The sequence below is a fragment of the Pleurodeles waltl genome, chromosome 2_1, assembly GCF_031143425.1.
Source record: "Pleurodeles waltl isolate 20211129_DDA chromosome 2_1, aPleWal1.hap1.20221129, whole genome shotgun sequence".
Taxonomy (NCBI): Eukaryota; Metazoa; Chordata; class Amphibia; order Caudata; family Salamandridae; genus Pleurodeles; species Pleurodeles waltl.
The window spans coordinates 439,562,809-439,586,784 of record NC_090438.1 but is presented as its reverse complement, the minus strand read 5'-3'; positions in this window follow the sequence as shown (position 1 = coordinate 439,586,784).

The window sequence follows — 23,976 nt, the reverse complement described above, 5'->3', positions numbered from 1 at the left end:
GGAAAAGTCCCACGTACTTATGCTCTCTGCTTCACGTTATACAAAAAAGGGGGAGAAAGGTTTCAACCAGTTCCAACTGGTTATAGGACTGTGCCCTCTCTCCTCCAGCACAGGCTCCAGACATCATTTGAGGGTAAACGAGCCCTTTTTGTGTGAGGCCAAAGCACAGCCTTTACAAATGTGGGCGTGCCCCGCCTCTCATTCTCTCAGCCCAGGAAGACCACTCATTATGCAGATGCACCTCTGTGCCACTTCCAACCTCCCTGCTTGTAAGCTAGCTGAAAAGTATGTACAAGCAGAGCTGTCACTCTGCCCCAGATGTGGATTGGAGTCAAGCTGCAAAACATGAGGGTCATTAGCAAAGAGAAATGTTTACTTTCTAAAAGTGGCTTTTCTACAATGGTAATAAAAAATCCACCTACACCAGTAAGCAGCATGTTTCACTACCATTACAAGCATATCAAACATTCCTGTGCTACTCCTCATAACCAGACAATACCCTCTAGACATAAGGCAGGGCAGGGTATTTCTAATGCATCCTACGAGAAAGGCAACATTCACAGCAGTGAGAAACCAAATAGGTTGTTTGTCACTACCAGGACAGGCCACACAACTAGGCACATGTCCTGCCTTTTACATACGTAGCACCCTGTCTATAGGGCTAGCTAGGGCCTAACTTAGAGGTGACTTGTATGTAGTAAAAGGGGAGTTCCAGAACTGGAAAGTAAATTTAGATACTAGGTCCTTGAGACAGTAAACTGTGTACGCAGGTCCTGCACTAGCAAGCCTGAAACAGGTTTGAAAGGCTACTGATGTGGGTGGCACAAGCTGCGCTGCAGACCCACTAGTAGCATTTAATTTACATGCCCTGGTTATAGGAATGCCATTGTACAAGGGACATACAGGGAAAATAAATGTGCCAATCAGGTGAAAGGCAATTATACCAAGTTTTAGAAGGAAGAGTACATGAACTTTATCACTGATCAGCAGTGATAAAGTGACCAGAGTCATAACATCAGCAAAAATTGTTAGAAATATAGGAGGAGGAAGGCAAAAGGTTTGAGGAATGAGCCTGTAAAAAGGGTCAAATCCAACACAGACCATGAATTGTCTTTTGTACAAGAAGCCTGATTTTCAGTGTTCTGCCTTGATTAAACAATCATGGATAAACACCTGGGGCTCATTTACAAGCCCCTTGTGCCACGTAGCATCATTTCTTTTATGCTACGGTGGCACAAACAGTACCCCATACAACATCACATTTACAAACTGGTGCAATGGTACTACTGTGCCAATTTGGAAAGCCTTTCACAACATTATACCTGTGCTAGGCATAATGTAGGCAAGGTTGGTTTTCCCCTGCAAAAAGCACCTCAGAAATGGCGCAGTGAAATCTACAAGATTTCATTTCACTATTCTGTGCCGTCACAGCATCATTTTTTCAACTCCTGCTCAGGGAAGGTGTTTAAGTGACGCTGTGCTGTTTTCAATGGGGCCCACTCTAGCATTACTGGACTAGACTCAAAATGTTGATGCTAGTCCAGTAATGTTATTGTTTAGCACCACAACTGCATCAACATTTCAGACACAGCTGTGGACACTGTGCACCATGGTGCACTGTTGTATAAATACAGCGCTATCATGATATCATTAGGGGTTGGAGGGCAGCACAAGAAAACTGGTGTAGCGATCATGATGCCCCAGTTTCTTCTAAATGAGACCCCTAGTGCTGCAATTATGGTTCTGTGTGCTCTTTTGGTGTGTCACATCTTGAACCAAAATGTGTCTGCTTGGATACTAGCACATGCCATAAGGACTGGAAGAGCTATGTCCAGCTACTTACTGGTAAACTTCATTACTCAGAGTACAGGTCTTCCTTGTCTCAGTCCAGAATGTTCAGGTTCCATCCTGTATTTTGGTTCTTTTGAGTTTGGATATGTCAGGGTGTGGTTAGGTGAGGCTTCAAGTTATATGGCATGCTGAGATAGTGATGGCCATATTGGGTGTATTTTCTAGCTGGTTAGGGTTTTCAATATCTGTAGGAGCAGAGGACTGTTCATGCCATAAGGACTGAGACGAGGAAGACCTCTACTCGGAGTAATGAAGTTTACAGGTGAGTAACCAGCCATTTTAAATATGTGGCGGACGGGATTAAAAGCCCTGTCACTTGTTCCCCAAACTGTTGGCCCCCTGTAGTTGTTGCAGCAAGTAGGCACATGCAAAAAACTGCCAAAATCAGTCGGGCACTTAAAGGCGGTGCTGGTAGGATGGACCACAGTTGTCAGATGTTGTCCTGACAGAATCTTGCACACAACATACTTATGTGTTCTCCCTCCGCTATAGGTCGATTGGCGTTGCACATGCATCACTCACAGAGTAAGAAAAAGTACATGACCACAGTGATTCATAGGGCCATATTTATACTTTTTGACGCAAAACTGGGCTAACGCAGTTTTGCGCCAAAAAAATTAGCGCCGGCTAACGCCATTCTGAAGCACCATGCTGGCGCCGTATTTATTCAATGACGTTAGCCGGCGTTAGCCGCCGGCGCTGTCTGGTGTGCGTTAAAAAAAACGACGTACACCAGGCAGCGCCGGCGTAGGTGGAAAATGGCGTATGGGCGTCCACAAATGGTGCAAGTCAGGCTGAGGCAAAAAAATCGCCTCAACCCGATTTGCGCCATTTTTTTACGACGCCCAACCCCCATTGAAATGACTCCTGTCTTAGCAAAGACAGGAGTCATGCCCCCTTGCCCAATGGCCATGCCCAGGGGACTTCTGTCCCCTGGGCATGGTCATTGGGCATAGTGGCATGTAGGGGGGCACAAATCAGGCCCCCCCTATGCCACAATTTTTTTTTTTAAAAAATACTTACCTGGACTTACCTTAATGTCCCTGGGGTGGGTCCCTCCATCCTTGGGTGTCCTCCTGGGGTGGGCAAGGGTGGCAGGGGGTGTCCCTGGGGGCAGGGGAGGGCACCTCTGGGCTCATTCTGAGCCCACAGGTCCCTTAACGCCTGCCCTGACCCAGGCGCTAAAATCCGGCGCTAATTTTTGCCCGGGAGTATAAATACGACGCATATGCATCGGAGTCATTTTTTAAGACGGGAACGCCTACTTTGCATATCATTAACGCAAGGAAGGTGTTCACGCAAAAAAATGACGCTAACTCCATGAACTTTGGCGCTAGACGCGTCTAACGCCAAAGTATAAATATGGAGTTAGTTTTGCGTCGAATTTGCGTCGAAAAAAACAACGCAAATTCAGCGCAAACGGAGTATAAATATGCCCCATAATGTCTGCGCTGTAGTGCTATGCACAATCAGCACCCAGTACTTTAATATGTTGTGTTCCTATCAAGAAATTGTGCAAACAAATTATTTTAAAGTTGCATTGCTTCGCCCTCCAGTCACGGCTTAGCCCACGTGCAGTTCTGGGAGCAGGTGTGGTCAAAGTGGTGTGCTGCTGATTTAGCCTACTGGCTTTTACCGTTCTTTAAAAGTGTGCATGCTCACATATGCCAACAACACTTGCACTGTTGTAGGTCAGCACTTGTGCTCTACTCTAACGTTCAAAGCCCGCTCACCTCACATCTTCCAGTGCTGACTTTGCTCATTGCCAACGGCCAGTGGAGAAGTAGGGGGAACAAACAGTCCGAGGCCTGCCACAGGCATGTATGAACTGGAAAATGTATCCTTTATGTTTTAGGCAAATACATGGTGAACATGCCAAGACAAAGGATCATTCTTAATTTTGTCAGAATTTTGTGCCAAACTGTGTATTGCTCTGAGAAATTTGTGTCAAACTTAGGTCCTCCGTTCTATCTAATATACATTTCTGGGAAGCCAATGGGCCAGACCAGCGACTGGAGGGTTGGTATCCTATTCGAAGATTCCCGAGTACTGGGAGACTCTGGCTGTTTGTAAACATGTCTTTTTGTTTCCTATATAGTTAATGACTAATACGCATCGACTTCTAGATAATACTCCCAGACATGTTAAAGGTGTCTATGTATTAATCTTTTCCAAGGCTTGACTGAGAAATAAATGCAGGGAGAGCAGACGTACTGGATTCCCATATGTGTCCCGTTTTTGAGGACTGTCCGGGAGTACCCACGGTTTCAATTACAACTGATAAATGACCCGGTTTTGGGAAGAGGATAGGGTGAGCGTTATATTAGATTTAAAATAGCGTGCAGACTCACTGTCACCCCAACCCTCGCCTGTTAAATCACTGCGGAGACAACCATTAACAGTTTTACAGTTTTTAAACACCCATCTGCTGTGCTGCAGCGTCTTAGCGTGCAAGACAACAGGATGTAAAGAGGGACTAATTAGATCAGAGAAGACACTCAGCTGATGCTCAAGCTTGTGACCTTAGGAGAGGAGTTATGTCATGAAAACACTATTTGCATTATTTGCATATGAATTGTGACATTTTGGCTCAACTTTAATGCTATGTCAGTTTTCAAAAAGAGGTATTGTGTATTTTATTTTTGGTTCCATAAGTCTATCAAATACAAATATTTTATAATGGATACTTGTGCATCTCTCCACTTTCTTCCTCGGAGGCACATATATACACTTATCAAGTCTAGGTTTTATAATTTGCTTTCCACCCTTTCAACTCTGTTTTTTTTACCTTTATGGATGCTAAACTATAAGTCCCATGATGCATACAGATTGGATGAAATAGTCACGAGGCACCTTGAGATCCCTTTAATGTCCTTCTTTGGCCCTGGTAAAGATTAAGTAAATGGTGCAAGGTCTAAAACGCTGAAGATGTTTGTCTAACATATAGGCGGTCATTAAAACATTGGCGGTAAAAGCCGCTTACAGCTGTGCAGAAGACCGCCAACATACCACCGCAGCTGCGGAAATCCGCCACAGCTATTATGACCCACAACACGGAATCCGCCAATATTCAGACACCCACACAAGTCCGCCACACCAAAGGTCAGTGATAAACTGGCGAAAACAAAACCTCCACCGTCACGCCAACAGAAATACGCCCACACTATCACGACCCATGAATCCACGCGGCGGTCTTTCAACCGCAGTATTCCATTGGCGGTACACACCGCTGCACTCAAAATACACACACATCTCCAAAACACAACCACATTGTACAAATCGAAATACACACACCTGATACACATACACACACCACTCCCACACACCCAATACAATATAAAACACACACCCACATCACCCACAAACCCCTATGACCACAATTACTGAGAGAAGGCCAGAGAGAGACACCACCATCAACAATACTAGCATCCACAGGCACACAACACCATTACCCACATAACTTCTACGCACCTCACACTACACACCACTACATATCAGCACACTTCTCACCACACACACCACCCCATGGCAAGGCAAAGACACCCCAGGTTCTCGGAGGAGGAGCTCAGGGTCATGTTGGAGGAAATCATCCGGGTAGAGCCACAGCTATTCGGAGCACAGGTGCAGCACACCTCCATTGCAAGGAAGATGGAGCTATGGCGAAGAATAGTGGACAGGGTCTACGCAGTGGAACAGCACCCAAGAAATAGGGAGGACATCAGGAAGAGGTGGAATGACCTACGGGGGAAGGTGCATTCCGTCGTCTTAAGACACCACCTTGCGGTTCAGCGGACTGGCGGCGGACCCCCACCTCCTCCCTCACAATTAACAACATGGGAGGAGCAGGCCGTGGCGATTCTGCATCCTGAGGGCCTCGCAGGAGTAGGTGGAGGAATGGACTCTGGTAAGTCAAATCTTAACTATTACATCCCCCACCCTACCTGCATGCCAGCACATACCCCCAACCTCACCCTCACCCCCACCACTCTAACTCCTCACAAATGTCCCAACATCACAAACCACACATCCCAACACCAAGCCCTGCATGCAACAACAAAGCATGGACACCCATCACTAAAGCATGGCCACTTCACATACCCATAGACCCCCCTAAACCATCATCAGACAAGGTCCCACACAGGAATGCAAGCACTGGGGTACACAGTCACCCACCCATTGCACACCATGGCACACACAGATGTAATAAACATCCTTTTATACCCCTGCAGGACCCCTACCCAACGTCACCGGACAGGAGGGTCCACACATGTCCACACCACCAACAGAAGAGGCCCACAGTGATGACAGCACCTCTGTCCAACTGGATCTAGATAACCAGCCCGGCCCATCGGGGACCTCTGGACAGTCGGTTCCCCTCACACTGGCTGAGGCCACCACAGAGCTTCCCCCCTCTGGAAACACCAGCACAGCACCCACCCAGCGGGCCCATACCTCCGTCCCCAGGACACATCAATCAGCAGTGTGTCCACCAATACAGGGAACCCAGGCTAACCCACCACCACAACAACAACAGGGACCTTAGGGCAGTGGTAGTGGGCACACAGTCCAGGGGACGGAGGCCCAGGAACACAGGGGAACTGGGAGGGCTGCTGTGCAACAGGGGGAGGACAGGCCAAGGGAACCCACTCTCCACAAGGCCCTCTCCAACATCATGGGAGCCTACCACCACTCCCAGGAGACGATGGCAACGGTACTGGCCAAGTTTTAGGAGACCCATCGCCTGCAGGAGGAACAGTATTTGGGCTTCAGGGAGGAACTCAGACCCATCAATTCCACCCTGGGCACCATCGTAGGGGTGCTGAGGGAAGTATTCAACCCCAGGAGGGACACTGTGGCACTACAAGGGGCCCCTGACACTAGCCTAGACGATGAACTGCCCACCACCTCCGCCGGCGCTAGTGGACAGGAGGCACCGCCACAGGACCACCACACCAGCACCCCACCCCCTGCAGATGGAGAACCACCTCGCAAACGGTCCCTGAGATCCAGGACAAAGACAGAGAACGATGCCAAGACCCCCGCCAAGAAATGAGACTACCCTGAATGTCATACTTCTGTCCCACTTTGTGACCCTGTCCATCCTTAAACTTCCCCAGCTCCACTTCCTATGCCCATGTGGGCAATGCACCTGTGAAACTAATAGACTGGACTCTGCCATGGACATTCCTCCATCATCACCCCTCACCATTTTGCTACCCCCTCCAATATTGAGCACTAAAATAAACACCGTTAAAGCATAAAACAATCTGGAGTCAGTCTGTGATTTCAGAATAGTGTATTAGCAATTACTGTGGCAAAAAACTCTTTCATTTGTTATATCAACATGCCTATGTCACACAGCTGTAGTCCATGAGGAATCAAAGCGAATGTCACACATTGGGAACCACATCTGTGAAATCGTAAGGGAAAGTGACAACGCAGTGACCATACACTGGGTGAAAACGACAGACAGTAGAGAGGTGGTAGTGTTTAAGTACATGTAGTAGGCAGGTTTGTAATCTTACCTGTGTTTCACTGGAAATATTGCTGGATCACTGAGTCCCTGTTGTCCATGTCTTCTTCTTCTGCTTCCTCATCTTCACTGTCCACAGGCTCCACAGCTGCAACAACACCACCATCTGGACCATCCTCCTGCAGAAAAGGCACCTGTCATCGTAAAGCCAAGTTGTGAAGCATACAGCAGGCCACGATGATCTGGCACCTTCTTTGGTGAGTAGAATAGGGATCCACCTGTCATATGGAGTCACCTGAACCTGGCCTTCAGGAGGCCGAAGGTCCGTTCGATTACCCTCCTAGTTCGCCCATGGGCCTCATTGTAGTGTTCCTCTGCCCTTGTCTTGGGATTCCTCACTGGGGTCAGTAGCCATGACAGATTGTGGTAACCAGAGTCACCTGCAAATGGCGAGGGACAACTGTTAGACACACACTAAACTGTAGGGATAGCCCCACACCCAGACAACCATTCCCACTGTCTTGCTTCCAGGTGCTCACCTAATAGCCACACACGGTCCCTCTGGAGTTGATCCAACACATAAGGGATGCTGCTATTCGGCAGAATGTAAGCGTCATGCACTGAGCCAAGGAACTTGGCATTCACATGGGAGATGTACTGGTCGGCCAAACATACCATCTGTACATTCATCGAATGATAACTCTTCCGGTTTCTGTACACCTGTTCACTCCTGTGGGGTGGGGGACCAAAGCCACATCTGTCCCATCAATGGCACCTATGATGTTGGGGATATGTCCCAGGGCATAGAAGTCACCTTTCACTGTAGGCAAATCCTCCACCTGAGTGAAAACAGTGTAGCTCCGCATGTGTTTCAGCAGGGCAGACAACACTCTGGACAACACGTTGGAAAACATAGGCTGGGACATCCCTGATGCTATGGCCACTGTTGTTTGAAATGACCCACTTGCAAGGAAATGTAGCACTGACAGCACCTGCACTTGAGGGGGGATTCCTGTGGGATGGCGGATAGATGGCGGATAGCTGACATCAGGTCTGGCTCCAGCTGGGTACACAGTTCCTGGATTGTGGCACGGTCAAGCCTGTAGGTGATGATCACATGTCTTTCCTCCATTGTCGACAGGTCCACCAACGGTCGGTACTCCGGAGGATGCCACCATCTCCTCACATGTCCCAGCGGACGGTGCCTATGAAGGACAACAGCGAGCACAGAGTCAAACAACTCAGAGGTACGTACCCACAGCTTACACAGAACACGAGTCATAATCCGAAAAGTGGCCTGTATGTGTGTTGAGTCTAGGCCTAGGTATGTGTGACGCAGTTAACAATTAAGCCATGTGGGCCCCTGAAATGGCGGCTGCCTGACCTGTAAAGTGGGACAATAGGATGTGAGGTAACTGCGCTGGCATTGTACACCGTCGCGGTAGACGGTCGAAGACCGCAGCGCAATGCTGCATTGTTTAACATTGGACCCTATGGGTCCCAGGAGCCAATGACGATGTACGATGTACGCCGGCGGTGACGGTACGCACCGCCGTGGACGTGACCGCCATTTTCTATCTGTTTAGTCACTCGATACCTGACCTCCACTTCAAGTGCTGCTGTGACCTCGGTCTGGAAGAGACAATGGCTCGAGTGTCTGGGGAAAGGGCCCCTGCCTTCACATCAGAGGAGTTGGAGAAACTCGTGGATGGGGTCCTCCCCCAGTACACGCTACTCTACGGTCCTCCAGACAAACAGGTAAGTACTCTGGGAGCATGCTGTATGGGCTATGCCTGTGTGGAGAGGGATGGATGTAAGAAGGAAGGGGGTAGAGTGCAGCATGCATGAAACAACAGTGAGGGCATGTGCCATATGCCAAGGGTAGGGATGGGGGCCAATGACTGTGACGGTGCAGTTGGTAATAAGTTTCTCTTCCCCCTGTATAAATCAAGTATGTCAGCGCCCACCAGATAAAAAATATTTGGCGTGCCATCACCAAGGACGTCCGGACCCTGGGGTTCTACCACAGACGGAGCACCCGCTGCCGGAAAAGATGGGCGGACATTCGCCGCTAGAGCAAGAAGACCGCAGAGGCTCAGCTGGGGATGGCCTCCCAATGTGGGAGGGGTGCCCGTCGCACCATGACCCCCCTGATTTTCAGGATCCTGGCGGTGTCGTAGCCGGAGTTGGATGGGCGCTTGAGGGCATCACAGCAGCCACAAGGGGGTGAGTACACTCTCATCCTGCTGATTTAGCGGGCAGTAGAGGTGTCTGGGTGGTGGAGGTGGGCTGTGGGTTTCCCTAGGCCAGGGTGAGTTTAGTAGGCAAGGTCCCTCCGTAAGGCAGGCCATGTGGCACTCCACCCCACCTCTGTAGAGTTCCAAGTACATCTAGTCATGCCCCTGTGTCATCCATGTGTGCAGATGTTGTCCATAGCCTAGTAGCCCATTTCCCTGGAATTGAACAGTGGAGCTCAAGAGTGCGGCGTAGTGCAGGGGGCTTCTGTGTCTGTTGTGTGCGCCAACGGTAGCGGGAATGCATGCACTCAACATGTCTTTCTTCTGTCGTCCCCCCCTTTTTGTGGTCTCCCTGTTCTTGTGTGCAGTAGCATCATCAGGTGGAGGAGAAGTGGCATCGGAGCATGAGGGAGCTGCATCCCACATGGCCCTGGAGGGCGAAACTACGGACTCGTAGTTCACCAGTGGGACGGACGGCTAGGGGAGCTCCACGGGGGGACAGGAGCTGACACCAGCAACACAAACTCGTCCTCTGATGGGAGCTCCCTTGTGGTGGCGGCAACATCTATGTCCCCCGCATCTACAGGTACAGCTGCCACCCCCCCTACCAGCACCACCCTCCCACCAGCCCCTCAGCCTTTGCCCCATGCCCGCTCACCCAGGAGGGTGGGCATCACCTTCGCCCCAAGCACCTCAGGCCCGGCCCCAGTCACCTCTGCTGCCCTCAGTGAGGAGGCCATTGACCTCCTCAGGTCCCTCACTGTTGGGAAGTCTACCATTTTGAATGCCATCCAGGGTGTAGAAAGGCAGTTGCAAGAAACAAATGCATTCCTGGAGGGCATTCATTCTGGCCAGACGGCCCTTCAGCGAGCTTTTCAGACTTTGGCCTCAGCACTGATGGCAGCCATTGTCCCTGTCTCTAGCCTCCAACTTCCTCCACCCAGACCCAATCCCATGTACCCCAGCCTATCCCAAGCACATCTTCAGGCCAGCATGCACACACATCAACATACAAGGGAAGCTGAGGCAGACATAAGCACCACACATCCCACAGGCAGTCACGCAAGCATCACACACATGCAGACATACCAACATCCACTGCCTCCACTGTGTCCCCTCCTCCTCGTCTCCCTCCTCCCTCCCAGTCTCGTCTCCACTCACACCTGCATGCACTACATCAACAGCCACTACTGCCATCACCAGCACACACACCACCACACCCCGCTCATGTGCAGTCACCACCCCCACTACCATTCACACGTCCCCTCTGTCCTCTCCCAGTGTGTCTGTGATGCCACCTCCCAAGATACACAAATGCAGGCACACACCCACCCAACAGCCATCCACCTCATGACAGCTTCCAGCGCATTCACCTTCACCCAAAGTCAGCAACCAAACACCTAATACAACCACAACCTCTTCCTCCACTCCCAAACCCCCTCCAGCTACCCGTCCCAGTGTCTCCCAAAAGCTTTTCCTGTCCAACCTTGACGTCTTTCCCACACCTCCCCCACCCCGTCTCCTAGGTCCCGAACTAGCACCTCAGCCACAACATCTCCGGGACCAGTGGTGCCTGTAGTCACCAGAATATGGAGTGCACCGGCCACCAGGGCAGCCAGTGTGGCACGGAGCCACAGCACAGACAGTCCCCCACCTGTGAAGCATCAAAGGTTGGCCAGTGCCCAGCGGGAGAGGGGGAAGACTCCAGCCACCAAAGCCGCTCCCAGGGGTCCCAGTGGGAGTGTGGAGTCAGCTGCGACACCTTCCAAGGTGGGGAAGAGCCACAAGATACCAGGAAAGTCTGGGAAGAGCAGCACGGTGGAGGAGACCGCCATCATCCCTGCTGCCCAGGAGGTCACAGCCGTCATCCCACTGCCCAGGAGGCCACAGCTGTCATCCCCGCTGCCCAGGAGACCACAGCCATCATCCCCGCTGACCAGGAGGCCTCAGCCATCATCCCCGCTGACCAGGAGGCCTCAGCCATCATCCCTGCTGCACAGGAGACCACCGCCATCATCCCCGCTGGGCCAGAGAGGACCGCCAGCACAATCCCCGCTGCCCAGGAGGCCACAGCCATCATCCCCGCTGCCCAGGAGGCCACAGCCATCATCCCCGCTGCCCAGCAGGCCACCGCCATCTTCCCCGCTGGGCTAGAGAGGACCGCCAGCATAAGCCCCGCTGGGCAAGAGAGGACCACCAGCACAAACCCCGCGGGGCCAGAGATGACCGCCCGCACAAGCCCTGCTGGGCTAGAGAGGACCGGCAGCAGAAGCCCCACTGGGCCAGAGAGGACCGCCAGCAGAAGCCCCGCTGGGTCAGAGAGGACCGCCAGCACAAGCCCCACTGGGCTAAAGAGGACCGCCAGCAGAAGCCCCATTGGGCCAGAGAGGACCGCCAGCACAAGCCCTTCTGGGCGAGAGAGGACAGCCAGCACAAGCCCCGCTGGGCCAGAGAGGACCGCCAGCAGCTGAGTCACTGCAAAGGAGCCCACCTCACCAAGCACCGCTGAACAGGGAACCACCGCCTCAAGCACCGCTGAACAGGGCACCGCTGCTCCAAGCACCGCTGAACAGGGCACCGCCGCCTCAAGCACCGCTGAACAGGGCACCGCCACTCCAAGCACAGCTGAACAGGGCACCGCCGCCTCAAGCACCGCTGAACAGGGCACCGCCGCCTCAAGCACCACTGAACAGGGCACTGCCGCTTCAAGCACTGCTGAACAGGGCACCGCCGCTCCAAGCACCGCTGAACAGGGCACCACCGCTCCAAGCACCGCTGAACAGGCACCGCCGCCTCAAGCACCGCTGGCCCATGAGCGCCAAGGCCACTGACGCTACTGAGTCCGTCACGGGCAGGATGAAACACTCTGGGCACAAAGCCCCCTCCAGAACCAGTGGAGAGATACATCCACTACCTCTGTACTTAGCAGGATGAAGCACTCTGGGCACAAAGCCCGCATCAGAACCAGTGGAGAGATGGATGAAGCACTCTGGGCACAAAGCTCCCTCCAGAACCAGTGGAGAGATACATCCACTACCTCTGTCCTTAGCAGGTTAAAGCACTCTGGGCACAATGCCTCCTCCAGAACCAGTGGAGAGATACATCCACTACCTCTGTCCTTAGTAGGTTGAAGCACTCTGGGCACGATGCCTCCTCCAGAACCAGTGGAGACTGTTATCCACTTGAGAGACTGTGGCTTTGCACTCCCCAGGATTGAACAGTGGGCAACACACCCACTGTGGAGACTTGAGAGAATGTGGCTTTGCACTCCCCAGGATGGAACAGTAGGCAACCCACCCACTGGAGAGACTTGAGAGACTGTGGCTTTGCACTCCCCAGGATGGAACAGTGGGCAACCCACCCACTGTAGAGACTTGAGAGACTGTGGCTTTGCACTCCCCAGGATTGAACGGTGGGCATGTGGCACTCTCATGGATTTGGCATTGTGCGCTTAGCCGGCTGAGGTGCCCTCCCCTTCCCTACCCCTGAGGTGCCTATTTTCTTGCTCTCTGATGCCTCTGCAGTGTTCTCTCCGTCATGGTCGGGGATCTTGTGTGGGCTTCGCCCATACTGTGTGTGCCCAGTGTTCCACAGACTTAATTGGAGCACTACCTGGACTACTATGCTTGGTGTATATTTTGTTTATGGTGTATATATATATTTTTGCCTACTTAATTTTAATATATTACAATGGTTCCACTAATTTCCTTTGGTCTTTGCATTCTTCCGGGGGGTTGTGGGGTGTGACTATCATGCATTAATATGTATTAGTGTGTGTGTTGTAGCGGGTGAGGGTGGGGGTGGGGGTGTTGCGTGTGTGTGTCCCTGTTTTTTCCCTCCCCTGTGTCGTAGGTGCAGTACTCACCGTGGTCTTCGCCACCAGCGTTCGTGCTCCTGGTAGAGGAGCAGGAAGACTATCGCAGGGAGAATTTGGAGTTCCGTCTCCATGGTGTCCTAGTTCCTCGTGGGGTGTGTAGAGGTGAGCGTTTTCCCTTCGGAATTCTGTTTCCGCCGTGTTTTTATCCGCAGTGAATCCGCCCCGGAAAAGGTGGCGTATTGGCCTGTTGTGATACTGTGGGCGGTACTTTATCTTCCGCCTGTCTGTTGGCGGTGACCGCTGCGCTGTTTGTTTGTACCGCTGTGGCGGTCGGAGTGTTAAAGTGGCTGTCTTTGTTGGCGGTTTCCGCCACGGTCATAATTGCAAATTTTTTACCGCCGGCCTGTTGGCGGTCTTACTGCCGCTTTAACACCGACCGCCAGGGTTGTAATGACCACCACTGTCTGTCTCATAGGTTTATGTGTTGTGCCAGTGTAGTCAGTTCTTCTTTGTCAGTAAGTGCAGTCATAGTTAGTGTGGCCTGACATTCTGGATTAGCTGGGACAGTCTTATTTTCTCTGAAAACCTCAAAGCAAGTTTCAGTACATATCCTGGTTTTCAGACAGGGAAAACTCAGTACAGGGGGAGGTAAGGTTTCATATATTTTGGTGTATAATTATTAGCTCTTATCAGGGTAGGTAAAACGAATTCCCTGTAGTTCCATATTGCCTGTCTTCCCTATGTTGGTCAGCACTGCCAAGTAAGTGCTTCTGTACCCAGTAGTAGATTCACAATTATAGTCCTACTTCTAGGCTTCTGGACTGTATAGGTTTTTAGTTTACGGATATGCTCAGCTTAACCAAAAGCTGCTCCAGAGATGTTTGCAAGTATAGCCCCTGTTGTACTGCACAAAACAACAGAGAGTCACCTGCTACACATGTTTTAGGTCTGTGATATGGTTTCCTACCACAGGAAATTTGAGGACCACCCTTCACTATCGTTACCAAGAAAAAAATCGGGCAACTTCCCAAATAGTACTGTCTTTTTTTCGTAGATTATTCAGCGAACCATAGAATGGACCCAACTTGTTCTTCAGAACAGGAGGGAAGAGTGGGAACAAATGACGGTAAATGGAAAAGGGATAACAAGAAGAAGGAATAAGGATGTGATAGATAAAGGGAAGTTTGAGAGAATATTACACAAGGTAGCTAACATCTGAAGAAAGCACGTAGAGCAGTGAAATGGGAGAAAAGAAGTGGAAGATAGAGAAGACTAAATTAAGAATAAGGTGAATGTGGTAATAGTATATGAAAGGAGGGATGACAGAGAAAGTCATTCAAATGGTATAATTGATGGAGGGCGCTGTGGCTGGGCAAACTGATGAGAGATCAGAAGAAAGAAGGAGCGAGACGATAAGAAGGTTGAAACATTACAGCATATACTGAAATGTGTGGTAAAGGCGTGTTTTTCACATTGTTTCCCAAAAACGTGTTAACGGGAGCTCTTCACAAAACCCTGTGTAGTTTCTGGGGTCATTTACTGTGCTTGCTCCCTTCGAGCAGAATAGGGGCTGATGTGACAAAATTCACCTGGCTTTTTGTTCCCAGTCATTTCCTGTACCGAGCTCCTAAAGCCCTAAACGGAGAGTGTCTAAAGCACCGTTGTATATTGTGTACTTTATATTTTTATGATGCGCCTCATGATGTGAAGAAGAACCCATGGGCCGCCTGCGCATTTTAATAGAGACATCAGGATCTCTGTATTGTGTTAGTGTGACTGATGGCAGAAATGGAAATTAAAATGTAACCTTTAACTTAAAATCTGATAGTTTCAAGTAAAAACTTTGTTCTAGCTTGCATGATTCCATCCGCATCCACCATGAAAGGCTGCGTTTTGGCTTTGAACAATAATGTGTTGAAGAAATAGTTATGTTAAAGTAGCAGAAAAACGAGTTTATCTAGTCAATTTACAGAGCAACCATTATTTCAAGAACCCTTAATAATTTGAAACAAAACTTTAAAAAACCCAATACAAATAAATGCAAAAAAATAGAATCAAAGAAACACAGAAACCCTAACTGATGTACAGACTCTTGGATTAGCGCATGCCGCAGGGAACATTCTAAAGTGCAAAGGAATAAAGAATACGTTTTGGTCACGGTATTCAAGGAAACTTGAACCTGTTCGGTTAAGGAGAATGTTTCATAAAATCCAAAATAGCAGAACGCGCCCTTCTATGTGCTAATAGTGTGAAAAGCTCAGTGAATATAAAACAGAATAAATTCACATATATTATTTTGCAACAAAACAGAGAGCTATATCTGGAAATAACCGTAAAAACGGCGATGCTCTTTTTTTCAATTTGAATTAAAGAATGCTATTTCCTTGTGAGTTGACTTTCATATTAGTTTTACTCACCGTAAATCACTAGCGTCTCAATCTATTCTCTCTCTTATTAGTGCCATAACACTAATGTCATTAGATAAAATTGTATTATTAAAAAAAAATGTCTTGCATGATTCCATTGATTTTTCGGCAGTACTCGCAGGACTGCTACCACCAGTTCCCTTGGACCTGGCCTGCACGGTGAAGCGGTCGCTTTGGTGATGGTGGTATTGGGGACCTTGTTTACACGCTCCTAGTGGCACACTGGGCCATGGAAGCGTCATTTGTTTGGTGCATGATGGCACAGTGTGCTGGCCCCCATTTACAAGGCCACACATAGCCACCTTGCGTGGCTTTTCATGGCCTTGTAAATATGGGCTCCTTTCATGCATAACAATGCATAAAAGAGGTGTTCCCTGGGTGTTGCTGTGGGTGTTCCCATGCCACACCCATGGAATCTGACGCATTCCCATATTTAAAAGGCTGCTAATGCGTCAGATCCCTATGCCACCTCAGGGGTGGTGTTAAAGTGACGCTGTGTCATTTCCTTGTAAATGAGCCCCTGGATGCCTTATCTGGTGTGGCAGGGATCATGTTCAATATATTCTTGGGCATTAAAGGGGCATTTTCCCCCCTTGGCAGTTGAAATTACGTGTCAGTCCCAGATGAGTTCCTGCAATGCTGCCTGAAAATGGCGGTGGAGGGCGGCAGTCTCTGGAGGTACCAGTAACCCTGTAACATCAGTGGAAAAGTTTAATGCTGATTTTTAGAGACTTGTCTTCTGCCTCTATGAAAGGGGGGCAGATATTAATACCTCTCTGTAGTTGTTTGGAACAAATCAGTCCAAGAAGACTCCTACTTCACTTCTTTTTATTGAAGGGAGCTGCTATTCGAGTAGGATATGTTGAAAAAAGCTCAAAGTTTGCCCCTTTTTCAAGCAAAGTAAAAGAAGCAGGCAGGAGTGAGTACTTCATCCAGCCCTCAACACTGGAATCTAGCATGCCCTATCCAGAATTCTAATAACATTCATGTGCAGCTCACAGTGCAGCAAGAAGCAGTTGTTTCTCCTGAAATTCTCCACCTCTCCTGTGGGTCAAAGTTTCAAAGAATGTGGAGGGGTAGCAGACTCTGAAACATTACGCCCTGGCCCTAGTGGGGCAACAGCTGGAATTCATCAGCTATTTTTCCAAGATGTCCAGAGAACTGACTGAGGTGGAGAAATGACAGCGACTAGCTCATATTTCCCCCACATTCACCTCAGCATCTGTTGTGGAATTGTGGCTGATGCTTTGATGGTATTTCCTATCTCCTCCAGTATCTCATATGATGGTGTTAAAAATGGGGTCTTTGGTTGTCAGTCAGGTTAACTCCTGTTCAAGCAAGGACCCTCACTCTAGTAAGGGGAAAAGAGAATCACCCTCAGCTTTGTGGAGCTATCCTGCAGTTTCTGCTTCTGCCAGAGTAAGAGTAAAGACTGGACTTTGTGTGTCTTCCATCTTTTGAAGATCTCCAAGGGCTTAATTTAGAGCTTGCCTCCTGTTGTTTGAGGTCTCAGGGACAGCAAAGACTTCTCTCTGCCAGCATCTGGAGTCTCTGGAGAGACTCCTACTCTGCCCTGTGGTGCCCATCCACTTGCTAGGACCCTGAAAGGAGAAGCTGGCAGCCTAAGAGGAAGAAATCCACGCACAGAATGCCATGCGGGGAAAAGATCAACGCGACTCCGATCTGTGGTTGGGAAATCAACATGCTGCCGGCTTCGCCACAGAAAATCCACACTCGCCTGTCACGCGACCGAAGAATTCATGCACGGATATGGAAAAACGACGCACAGCATCACTGAGGGAGGCTGGTGAGATCACAAACCGGGCTGTGTGGTTTTCAGATCATCGTCCGGCTGGATTTCCGAAGCAAGCACCCCTGGGCGTGTAAAAACAATGCAAGGCTTGCCTGGACCTGAGATTGCTGACCGGATTGATGCATCGATCTCCTGCAGATAGAAGAAACGACACGCCCCTACCCGAAGAAAGGAGAAATGATGCAAGATCTCGCTTGTGAGTGAAATCCATTCATCGCAAGCCCTTTTTGACGCACACTCGCCCGTGCAGGTTATTTTTGATGCACCCAAGGTACATTTTCACGCTAACAGTGTTAGTGTGTGTTTAAAACTACTAACAGTGTTAGTGTGTGTTTAAAACTACATGAATACTCTTTTTGCTTTTTAATTGATAACTTGACTTGTGTGTTGTGGATTTTTGTCATTTTGGTCTTGTTTTGTTTGATAAATATTCTCTATTTTTCTAAACCTGTGGTGTGTCACTTTGTAGTGTTTTCATTAAGTTACTGTGTGTGTTGGTACAAATACTTCACACCTAACACTCTGAAGTTAAGCCTACTGCACATGCCAAGCTACCAATGGGGTGAGCAGGGTTTAGCTGAGGGTGATTCTCTTTTACCCTGACTAGAGTGAGGGTCCTTGCTTGGACAGGGGATAACCTGACTGCTAACCAAAGACTCCATTTCTAACAGGTGTAAGGCAATTTCACCATACTTAAAGCAAAGAGCATACACTCTTTAGCACTGGTTAGCAGTGGTAAAGTGTGCATTCATAAGGCCAGAGAAAGCAAATCCAGCAGAAATAGGAAGATGAAAGGAAAAAAGATGGGGGAATCTATGCAAGAATGTCAGCTCCAACAAGTAGAAAAGTGATGAGATATAGATAGAAAAGAGGTATTATAGAGGGTCAGAGGTGAGGCAGAGAGAGGTTAGGTTGAGTCAATGTTAGAGAGTGTGTGGTGAAGAGAGTAGACTATGAAATACAGCGAGGTACTGAAAGAGGTAAGGCAAGGAGGTGTATTACGAGAGAGAGGGGAAGGGCAGGAGAGGAGGTACAGAGGATGAGATGAACAAGATGAGGCAAAAGAGAGTGAGATAATGATGGAGAAAAAATGGTTTGATGAAGAGGGGTAGCAATAATTGAGTAAGGTAATGAGAATGTTTAGGTAGAGGGGTTAGAAGGAGAAAGAGAAGGCAGTGGGAGATAGCAAACAAATGGAGAGGCAAATTGAGAGCTTAATGCGAGAACGAGCGGTGCGGTTCAGAAAGATCAGATAGGAAGAGACTGAAATGTTTGAGAGAGAGGCAAGGTGAACAGAGGAAGGAAGAGTAAATTAAAGGGAGGTATGAGAAAGTAGAAAAGGGAAAGAAGGGGTGACAAATTTAGAGAAGCAAGAGCTAGATGGGGTACGAGATAGACAGAAAAATAGAAAGTGGTAGAGAGAGCCAGAGTCGGAAGTAAAAGTAAGCAGAGAAAAGAATAGAGAGAGTCCTCCATCTACCGCACTGATTTATTTTTTAGGGGGGGACTTGTCAGTTAGGTGCCACTTTGCCCATGGCTTAGAAACAGCTTTTTAAAGTCTTTTAATAACAAGAGCAGAACTGTGCAGTTACTAAACATTTTTCCTAAAGTAAGAGTTTCTGGGCCCCATGTATAGCTTAATAAAACTTTAATTTAGATAATTATAGCAAACGTCCGGTTGTGTCCATTTGTAGAAGAGTGTGATAATCATCGCTGTGAGCAGCAGCGTCTGTTAATGAATCACTAATACTTTTTAAACTTATTAGAAACAGGCTGAATGCAGAAGGATTAGCGTATTTGCCTTTATACACCATCTGCCAGATCGTATGATTTGTGTCAGTTCTGTGTTGCATCTTCTTTAATCTGGGGCACAGCACTGCGCTATCCTGTTTTGCTGCTTCCAGGACGCGTAAGCAGAGTTCTCAGTGGCTGCTGTAGGGATTTATATTCCTCAGAGGTAATAGTGCTGATTATTTAATCACGGCGCAGGCTCTACTTAGGAAAGGAGAAATGCAGTCGTGTGCATCAAGAGTCATGAAGATCGATGGCTCCGTCTGTTTCCTTCTCAGTGCTGTATTCTACACTGAGTCTGCCTGACACTCAGGCTGTTGGAGCCAATGTTTACAGCAAAAACAGCATGTAATCAAATCCGCAGCCAAGAATACAAGCTATTTATATTGAGAAAAAATCAGAGCTTATTTGCATGTGTTTATACAATACACAGTCAACGGATTAGATTGTTTAAATTAGTTTATGGCTTGCAGGAGATGAGTAAATCCATCAATGAAAACCTCTGAGCTAGGATTTATTTGCCACACCGAACTTAAATATGCATAATTTGGAGTTGAGGCAGACTTAAGTATGGGGCCCATATTTATACTTTTTTAGCGCCGCATTTGCGTCATTTTTTGACACAAAAGCAGCGCAAAGCTACAAAATACAATTGTATATTGTAAGTTTGCGCCGATTTTGCGTGAAAAAATGGACGCAAATGCCACGCTAAAAAAGTATAAATCTTAGGGGGCATATTTATACTCCGTTTGCGCCGGAATTGCGTCGTTTTTTTTTTTACGCAATTTCGACGCAAAACTAACACCATATTTATACTTTGGCGTTAGACGCGTCTAGCGCCAAAGTCCATGGAGTTTGCGTCATTTTTTAGCGTGGACACCTACTTTGCGTTAATGAGATGCAAGGTAGGCGTTCACGTCTAAAAAATCGACTCCGAGGCATGTGCGTCGGATTTATACTCCCGGGCAAAATTCACGCCCGGGAGTGGGCGGGTCAAAAAAAATGACTTACGGCCGCTTTTGCACCGTTTTTTAGCGCCTGCAAAAGGCAGGCGTTAAGGGACCTGTGGGCTCTGAAGGAGCCCAGAGGTGCCCTCCCATGCCCCCAGGGACACCCCCTGTCACCCTTGCCCACCCCAGGAGGACACCCAAGGCTGGAGGGACCCATCCCAGGGACATTAAGGTAAGTTCAGGTAAGTGTTTATTATTTTTTTTTTTTTGTGGCATAGGGGGGCCTGATTTGTGCCCCCCTACATGCCACTATGCCCAATGACGATGCCCAGGGGACAGAAGTCCCCTGGGCATGGCCATTGGACAAGGGGGCATGACTCCTGTCTTTGCTAAGACAGGAGTCATTTCTATGGGGGTTGGGAGTGAAAAAAAATGGCGCAAATCGGGTTGAGGCGAAAAAATTGCCTCAACCTGACTTGCCCCATTTCTTGACGCCCAAGCTCCATTTTCCCCTACGCCGGCGCTGCCTGGTGTACGACGTTTTTTTTAACGCACACCAGACGGCGCCGGCGGCTAACGCCGGCTAACGTCATTCAATAAATACGGCGCCCGCATGGCGCTTCAGAATGGCGTTAGCCGGCGCTAATTTTTTTGACGCAAAACTGTGTTAGCGCAGTTTTGCGTCAAAAAGTATAAATATGGGCCTAGGTGTTTTAAAGCGAAGCGTAGCTCGAGTCACAAGGACCTCGTAAAAATCCTAGTTAACAAACGTAAAACAAAAAATTGCTGAGTTCACCAAAATAACCATTGGACCAAATAGGTAGACATCTACAGTGCCAATGAGACACAGTGTGATATACTTTTAATCAGTAGATTTAGACAAACAAATGCATCAGGACAAATGGAGACAAATAAATGCATCAGGAAAACAAGACTAAAGCCTGAATCAAATTACATGGGTATTTGGGTAGCTAAGGCAAGAGCTGCGAGAAGAGGTGGTCTATAATATGTATGTGGAAATAAAGAACCATGAAAGGAAATTAATGATTCCAGGTGTGAAAGCTAGAAGTTAGAGCATTTGTACGAAACTGCGAGCCCTAACCTGAAAAAGCAAGGTCTGTCCGTTTTCTCCACCAGTTAAGCATAATTGGGGTTGGAAACGTGCAAAAATTAGCACTTGGATGAAAAAGACAAAAAAAAGTGTTTTGCTTCTCTGTGTGGCAAAACGCAATACAGAGAGGTCATGCTGCCCTCCTCTATTCTGTTATTTTTTTTCAATAACTAGCCTCTCAGAGTGCTACAAAAAACAGCAACCTACTTTTATTCAAATTTAAATGGTCTGCACATATTGCTTGACAACCTGTGCAATTTAACCACTAATTTGGTTTTTGGTTCCCTAAACTATTTGAACATCATTAACGCTTTCTCATCAATTAACATTCCCAGATTGCTTGCAAGAAGAACAATAAAGGCCACTTCTAAAAAAAACAAAAAGACCCAGTCGATGTCAATATACCAATATATCATATCTCATATATCATATCCGATTACCAATATACAATTTTTGGCAAAAGTCCATGAATGTTGCATAAAAAACAAACTCTTCCTGGGGATTATATGGTGTTAGCTTTAGTAACGGATGTAGCACAGAGACCACAATCCTGAAATCTCATACTCCTGGAACTCCTGGTGGCCTTCCATAAGAGTTCTCAGGGGCAGGTTCGGTGTGAATGACGCAGACCTCAAGTTTGTCTCAGCTTTCCGATAACATTAGACAATAGAGTTAAATCAATAACTTAATCTCCAACAATACAATACAATACAATAATTCAGCAGGGGTTTCCCATAGGATAAATTCTCTCACCAACACTCAAACAAAGGTATGTGAACACTTGTTCTCATCTTAAACCACTCAAACTTCATCTATTAGTTTTCTGTGGATGACAATCAGCTCCACAGAAAAATCACTTCCCAGAAGACAGAGGTTGTTGCCAAAATCCTCAACAAGAAAAAATCTTGCATGTCTACAAATGTCCGCGTGAGAAAGTCATCCTTTTGGCCCTGATAACCTCTAAACTTTTTGACTGATACTGGTGGTTACTGACTCTGACTGTATCCTGAGCTCTGCTACCTGGTCCCAGGTCCAGTGCTCTGTGTATAAAGGCATATGCAAATTAGGCATAATTATAATTGACTCAATCAATTCAATTCAATATACTTTATTTGATTGTTTATCACAACCATAAAAGCAGATAAAATATACAAATATCACCAGTCAACATCCACTTGAATAAATAGAATAGAAAAAACAAGACATGCAGCAATTAAAAACTGTCACATAAAATTTGCTGCAAAGATTTAGGATCAATTATTACTAAAAGCGATAGATCAAGGTAAGAACAGTAAAAACAGTTTAAAAGACGGATTTCCTGACTAAAATTATTTTTCATGTAAAACCTCCTCAATAATGCCTAAAAATAAGATCTCATCTTCATGACTGCTTACAGATAGACCGCTAAACCATTACAAATTTGGACTGATGGAAGAGTCAGCAAATAGAGAAAGGCAGGGTGACACCGTTTAAATTGCAGTGGTTTTAACAGTGGAATTACAAACCTTTTCCTTAGATCAGAGTACAATGTGCAAAAATAAAACTAAATGCATTGTACTTTGTTCTGAGACTGAATCACAAGGACATTTCTCCAGAACTGGGCTCCAGTCGGTGAAAAGTGGAAAACTGATGAGTCAATGAAATGTCTCTAATCTTAAGCGAGTGAGGACAAATCGATGCCTCGAGTTCAATGCATGTTTTAACTATGGTTCCATGCGATCTGATAATTGTAAAAGAAAACTGCTCCTCACGCTAGATTTCCATGACTCAGTAACCCACCTCAGGTCAGCCAGGTGGGTAAAACACATTTTTTTCAGATCTTTTTTGGACAATTTTTCCATTTTTCTTGGTCTAAAGTAAAACTCAGGCTGACCCATATCCGTAAAAAAATTATTTATATAAACCAGCCATGGAATTTGCAGGGAGTGACTAAGGGCCAGATGTGGGAAGGTTTCCTTTTGCGAGTTGCAAATTGCGAGTCCCAGCGACTCGCAATTTGCATCTCGCAAAAGGAAATGCAGAAAGGTGTCTCAGACACCTTCTGCGACTCGCTATGGGGTAATAAATATTTATGAGGTGGGTCGCAGTTTGCGACCCCATAGCAAGTCTAGGCACTCACGGGGATGGTGGCCTGTTGGAGACAGCAGACCACCATGTCCGTGACTGCTTTTAAATAAAGCAGTTTTTTTTTCTCTTTGCAGCCCATTTTCCTTAAAGGAAAACGGGCTTCAAATAGAAAAAATACCGAAACCTTTTTGTTTAGTTTTTTTTCAGAGTGGGCAGTGGTCTATAGGACCACTGCCTGCTCTGAAAAAATATTTTTGGGAGCATTCACAAAGGGGAAGGGGTCCCATGGGGACCCCTTCCCTTTTGCGAATGAGTTACCATCCACTTCAAGTGGATGGTAAATGCGAGTTGATTTGCGACCGCTTTCGCAGTCACAAATCAACTCTACATCGTGATGCGGTCGCAAATAGGAAGGGAACACCCCTTCCTATTTGTGAGTC